We start from the raw sequence: 6,000 nt of genomic DNA, 5'->3' as shown, positions 1-6,000 counted from the left end.
AATAGCATACATGAAAGCGTGATGCAATTTCTGTGGCTACATTTGTTGCACGTCATGCACAGTAAGAGTGTTTCTAACACCAAATAAAAAGTCAACAATTAGCGATCACGCCTTCTCCTCAGTTAACCCACTGAAACCCTTGCTGTTAACAGTTCTTTACTGCGTGCTTTACCAGCACCTACATATCGTGTCGGTTCTTTCAGCTTTATTCATTAGGTTTTCAAAGGCATAAGTAGAGCACCAGAGGTGCGAACGCAGAATGCGTGGTTATCTGAAGAATTGATTTCCACGGCAGCGGGTCCAAACGATTTCGCGTTTTTATAGTACCAGGAAAGGAGAAGCGGCACTTCGCCTCTGCCGCGCAGGCACAAGGCGACGTGCGGCAGACGCCGGAGTCGGTAGGTTTCGAACCTGCGCGGGGAAGCCCCAACGCATTTCGAGCCCATCACCCTAACCACTCGAGCACGACAAATGCGAGCTCAATGCCGCCGCATTCCTCCTATAATCAAACACGGACTGCGAGGTGGCTGCGGAAACCTGTCCCTTTTTGAACCTGCCAGAAGCATTCTTTCAATGTAACAGATTTACTCCGGGGAAAGGCAGCATGACATTGAGAGTAGCTCAAGCTTTCAGCACCCGTATCGGACTGCGTGTATGCAGACACCGCTCAGAATCCCCTGTAAGATTCTCCTTCAATTCCGTTTTGCTCTTTCAAAACGCTTCGCTTTGCTAGTCACAATCCAAGGCTCATGACAGCATTTGGAACCAATCGGCACTGCGTTGGCCGGGAATCGAACCCAGGTCAACTGCTTGGAAGGCAGCTATGCTCACCACTATACCACCAACGCACGCCCACAGGCGCCCTGCAGGACACCACCAGCGAATGCTCACGATTTCGGAAGCTGTCTCCGGGACGTGCTGATTCCACACATCCTGAATAAATCATGATATTGTTAGTTGCTGTAGCTAGACGTTCAAATGAGTTTCATGGCCAGATGGACTGTTTCCTCCAGCGGTATAGTATTGCAGTGAGACAGCACGATGCCTGCAAGACTATGTCACGCTAAACGCCACAGATTGTGTTTGTCCGTTCGTGTCAGTCGTCCTGCAGCCACGGGAAGTGGGACACAAACATGCTGCAATGCTTTCAAGACGTTAGGATTTGTTTGTGTAACATCCGAGAAGAGTACTTGTGGCTTGAATGTGAACTGTACGTGCCCGCCCCCTTTCCTCTGTAGTGCATGAGTTCCTCCCGGCACGCCCTTCGTCATTGTTCTGTCATCTTGTATTTAAAGGCTTGTATTTCTGCTGCTGAAAATAAGCAACGGTTTTCTCACAACGCCCTTTGTTCCCAACGGAGCCCTTGTCTGTCATGAAATTCTTCAAAACCTCAAGCTAGAAGAAGAAGACGACAAATATGAAGCGTTACCGCAACGACATGCCATGAGACGATCGATAACGATTTCCATAGGATCCCCGCGGTTGCCTGGCAACCGTCAGCTTTGCGCAGTGGCAGTATCGTAGCCTGTGAGGTTTAGCCAAGGCGCGATTATTGCTAGTTGAAAACTTTTCCCAATACCCCGCTTCCGCCGGTTTGCAATACAATCGGCGAAAGCAATTTTTGACAGTCTCATAAGTCTTATGAGAGGAAAGGCAAAAACTACAGGGAAGTCCTGCCCAGGCCAGCACTCCCACGGTCTCCCAACTACAGGAGCAGTGCTCCGAGCAGCTGCTTGACCCGCCAGGTAAAGCACACCCCCTTTTCATCCCTGAAGAAGAGTGGATCTCCCTGTCCGGTAATGAATGGGAGTCCTTTCTGTGCACCCTGGTACCTCAGGGGGTCCAGGACTACTACCCCATGGTGGTGGGAGGGGGTCCAGGTGGCAGAAGTGCAGGTTGATTATGTAATTCTTAGCCTCAGCTCTGAGAAGTCCATAATCAGTGAAGGTCTGTTCGAGGACCTGTCGCGAAGCTGTCAGGTGACCCTGGTGACGCAGTCACAGGTTCTGTGGTGGGCACCCCCATCTCATAGGTCCATTTGGAGCAAAGGAAGCTGTGTAGCTTCCATCTCCATCGGAAAAAGGAAGTTTGCTCACTACTTCCTATTGGAAGTACCTATTGGTTCGACTGGGCGCCCAGCTGGACACAGTAAACAGTGTGCTGTGGACACGGGTGGACCCAGATGCCCACTCTCTAAGCGGTGACCCCGAGAACATTCGGTCAGGTCAGACGATTCCTCAGGCCTGCCAGGTAGTAAACGAATCGGACCTGATCGTTCCTGTGTCAACAGCAGGGTTTCCAGTACGCCTTGTCCTAAAGAAGGGACAGAGAATGGACGCTGAGATGGTTTTCTTCCAACCATCAGCTCAGTTTATCAGACTGAACCTAGCAGTCTGTTGTACCCCCAGACTGGAACGGAATGGCCGAGCCACCTGCCTGTTGGTGCAGAACATAGCAAAACAAGATGTCAAAATCCCTGCTCGCACTGACATGGGACTGGTAATTGACAATGGTTTCTATGATTTCGAACTGGCCATCCCAGTACTGGGGCAGCTCCCTGGTCCCTTGGCCAGGGAGGGGGGAACCGAGCAGGTGTACTACACCTACCCCCGGCGGATGATTGCAATTATGCCAATAGAGGGATTCTGCAACCAGGAGGTGTGCAGGGTGGACCTTAGCGATAAGGATGAGATGGTTGTGTACACAGTACACGCAGGTGTTCCGATGGACCACTCAGCCGAGAGTACGACCCGGGATACCGCCATGCCGTCAAAAGCGGGGTTCCTAGAGCAGGTACAGGAACAGGTTGGCAAGGCAGATGCCCTGGAAACGGAAAGCCAGCGTCAGCAGCTGCGTCAGAATTTCCAGGATTTCCGGGAAGTGTTTGCACGGGACGCCTATGACTGCGGGGTGACGGATTTGAACACAGTGCGCATTCCAACGGCCCCTGGCGCCCGCCCAACCTATGTCAGGCAGTATCGCATTCCCCTCACGGCATACGAGTCCATAAAGCAGACGTTGGATGCTCTACTAGAGCGTCAGATCATAAGGGAGTGTAACTCCACTTATAACTCCCCACTGTGGCCGGTGCTGAAACCCAATGGTAAATGGCGTCTGACCATTGACTACCGGCAGCTGAATAAACAGGTTCCTTTGTCACGATGGCCAATGATCTACCTAGATCAGGAGTTAGCCAAGGTGACAACAGCGAAATATTTCACCACAGTGGATGTGGCCAATGGGTTCTGGACCCTTAAGGTAGAACCAACAGACCAGTACAAACTGGCCTTTTCCTTTGGAAACAGGCAGTTCACCTGGAATCGATGCCCCTTTGGGTATTCCAACTCCCCAGCGGAGTTCAACATATTTCTGCACCAAGCCATGAGTGATGCAGCCGCCAGGGGCAACCTGGTCTATGTGGACGATATTCTGATGAGGAGTCAGACCTGGGAAGAACACATGGCCGAGATCAGGCATGTGTTGACCCAGCTCTCCTGTGCAGGGGCCAAACTGTCCCTGGCTAAGGGACAGTGGTGTAGGACCCAAGTGGAGTACGTGGGACTGTTGGTTGGAGCCCAAGGCATACAGCCACAGTCCAGCAGAGTCCAAGCTATCCAGAATATGAAGTCGCCCACTAACCTGTCTGAACTGCGCAGCTTTCTGGGAGTATGTAATTATTCCCAGCAGTTCATTGAGGATTACGCTGAAATAGCAAGGCCCCTCCACAAGCTGTTGCAGAAAGACGTGCCCTTTGAGTGGGGGCCTTCCCCAGAACAGGCTGTGATGGAGCTGAACCGCAGACTCGGTAGTGCGCCGAGCTTGGCCTACCCTGACAAAAATAAGGTCTTCTACCTTGAAGCAGGGTTCTCAGAGCACTGCCTTGGGGCTGCTCTGAGTCAGGAATATAACCAAGAGCGAAGGGTGGTGGCATATGCCAGTCGAGCCCTGAGCCCAGTGGAGCAAAAGTTCTTGGACTGCGAGAAGGCCCTGTTGTCTACGGTCTGGTCGGTAGAACACTTCCGTAGTTATGTTGGGGGACAAAAGATCATCATCGAAACCTGCCACCAACCTGTGACATTCCTGCATAGCCAGAGACTGAAAGCGGGCAGGGTGTCAAATAGCAGGATTGTGGCATGAATGATGGCCCTACAAGGCTATGAGATAGAGGTACGTTATGCACAGAGCAAGAAAATGTACCTGGGACAGGGCCTGGCTTTGGGCCAAGTGTGTCACGGCTGTGACACTGACATGGAAGCTCCAGAAACAATTCCCGCTGCTGAGCTACCGAACAATCATCGGTACTACGATGAGAACATGGGCCAGGGCTTACCCATGGCCTATGTTGACGGTTGCTCTTTTCGCCACGAACAGCAGGTGCTAGCAGGGGTAGGAGTAGTCTGGCAAGACAATACTCCCTGTGGGCCGACCCGCTATAAGCTAGGACCAAAGACTAGTCAGTATGCGGAAGTAGCTGGGGTGCTGATCACCCTCCAGCAGGCCCTGACACATGGCCTTAAACAGTTTGTCATCTGTAGTGACTCGAACTACGCCCGACATAGCTTCGTGTCTCACGTTCCGTATTGGAAGGGTAACGGCATGAAAAATGCCCGGGGCAAGGAAGTAAAGAACAAAGAGTTGTTCCTGGCCAGTGACAAGCTCACGACCGAGGCTGGAATGATGGTTTACTGGAGGAAGGTGAAGGGACACTCCCAGGTGAAGGGACCCGACAAAGACGGGAATGATGAGGCCGACCGGTTGGCCAAATCTGGCGCCTTAGAGGGTGAACCCTGGCAGTTCCAGCAGGAATGGCTACCCCCAGAATTCGTGGCTGAGGTCAAGGCGGTCACCCGAAGCAGGGCTAGACAGGATGTCGGAGCTGACCCTCAATCTGTAGTGCTTGGGTCACAGGGTTTTAACACCGATCTTGCGGAAATGCAGAAACAGGACCCAGCAATTGGGCAAATGTATCAGCATATCGCTGACCCAGTGCGTCAACCTCTTTCGGAGCAGGTGCTGAGCCAGTCTCTGGAGCTGAAGGAGCTGGCAGAGGTGAAAGACAACCTAAAAATTATAAAGGGGTTGTTGGTTTGTGTACCAGTTGCACAAGGTGTCCCAAAGTGGGTAGTTCCCCACTGTCATCGGGGGGTCATGATCCAACATGCTCATGACGAACCCTGTGGGGGTCACCGGGGAATCAAGGCTACATACGACACTATCCAGCAGGTGGCATTCTGGACTCACATGGGCCAAGACATCGCCGCGTATGTAAAGGGGTGTCTGACGTGTAGCCAGTTCCAACCATCACGGCCCTTGCACCGTGCACCACTCCAGAAAAAGGGCATGACATTCACCTGGTCCAATCTTCAAATGGATTGGGTGGGGCCGCTGGTGAGGTCATCCAGAGGGAACAAATATTTCCTCACTGTTACGTGTGCATTCACAAAATGGATTGAGTGCCTCCCAGCACCCAACGACACGGCAGAGACAACTGCAGTGCTGTTGGTGAACCATGTGTTCAGTCGATGGGGATTCCCCCTGACCGTGGTCTCGGATCGGGGAACCCATTTCACAGCTACAGTAATGGCAACCCTGTGGAATATGCTTGGGGTCAAGACCCAGTTGCATATCTCCTACCACCCTCAATCCTCGGGCCAGGCAGAAAGGGCAAACCGAACGGTGGTTAGTATGCTCAAAAAGTTTGTCTCCAACAGCAGTAGGGACTGAGACATTAAGCTGCCCCTGGTTCTGATGGCCATCCGAGCTACGCCCCATTGCTCTACGGGGGTCCCACCTTTTGAGATGATGACAAGTCGGAAGATGACTCTTCCCCTACACTGTCTTTATGGGGTGGAGGACCTGAGCACGACGGGGGCTGCTACGGCCCATCAGTATGTGTCAGACCTGCGAGCACATCTGCAGGCAACCTTTGCTTTTGCCCAGAACAATCTGGGAAGGAGTGCAGAGGGTAGGAAAGCATACTATGACTGAAAGGCAGTTAAC

The 6,000-nt window shown here is 52.4% G+C and overlaps 1 non-coding gene and 1 pseudogene across 1 annotated transcript; one reads left to right on the top strand and one right to left on the bottom strand.

The window, feature by feature from the left end:
- Positions 1 to 776: 776 nt before the first annotated feature.
- Positions 777 to 848, bottom strand: trnag-ucc (transfer RNA glycine (anticodon UCC)). The gene has a single exon. It is a non-coding gene; the product is annotated as a tRNA-Gly (tRNA).
- A 650-nt stretch (positions 849 to 1,498) lies between these two features.
- Positions 1,499 to 1,647, top strand: LOC138231438 (U4 spliceosomal RNA; annotated as a pseudogene).
- Positions 1,648 to 6,000: the final 4,353 nt, after the last annotated feature.

Source organism: Lepisosteus oculatus, unplaced genomic scaffold, assembly GCF_040954835.1.
Source record: "Lepisosteus oculatus isolate fLepOcu1 unplaced genomic scaffold, fLepOcu1.hap2 HAP2_SCAFFOLD_60, whole genome shotgun sequence".
Lineage (NCBI taxonomy): Eukaryota > Metazoa > Chordata > Actinopteri > Semionotiformes > Lepisosteidae > Lepisosteus > Lepisosteus oculatus.
The sequence above is the reverse complement of the archived record's forward strand: the minus strand, read 5'-3'. Positions and strand labels throughout refer to the sequence as shown.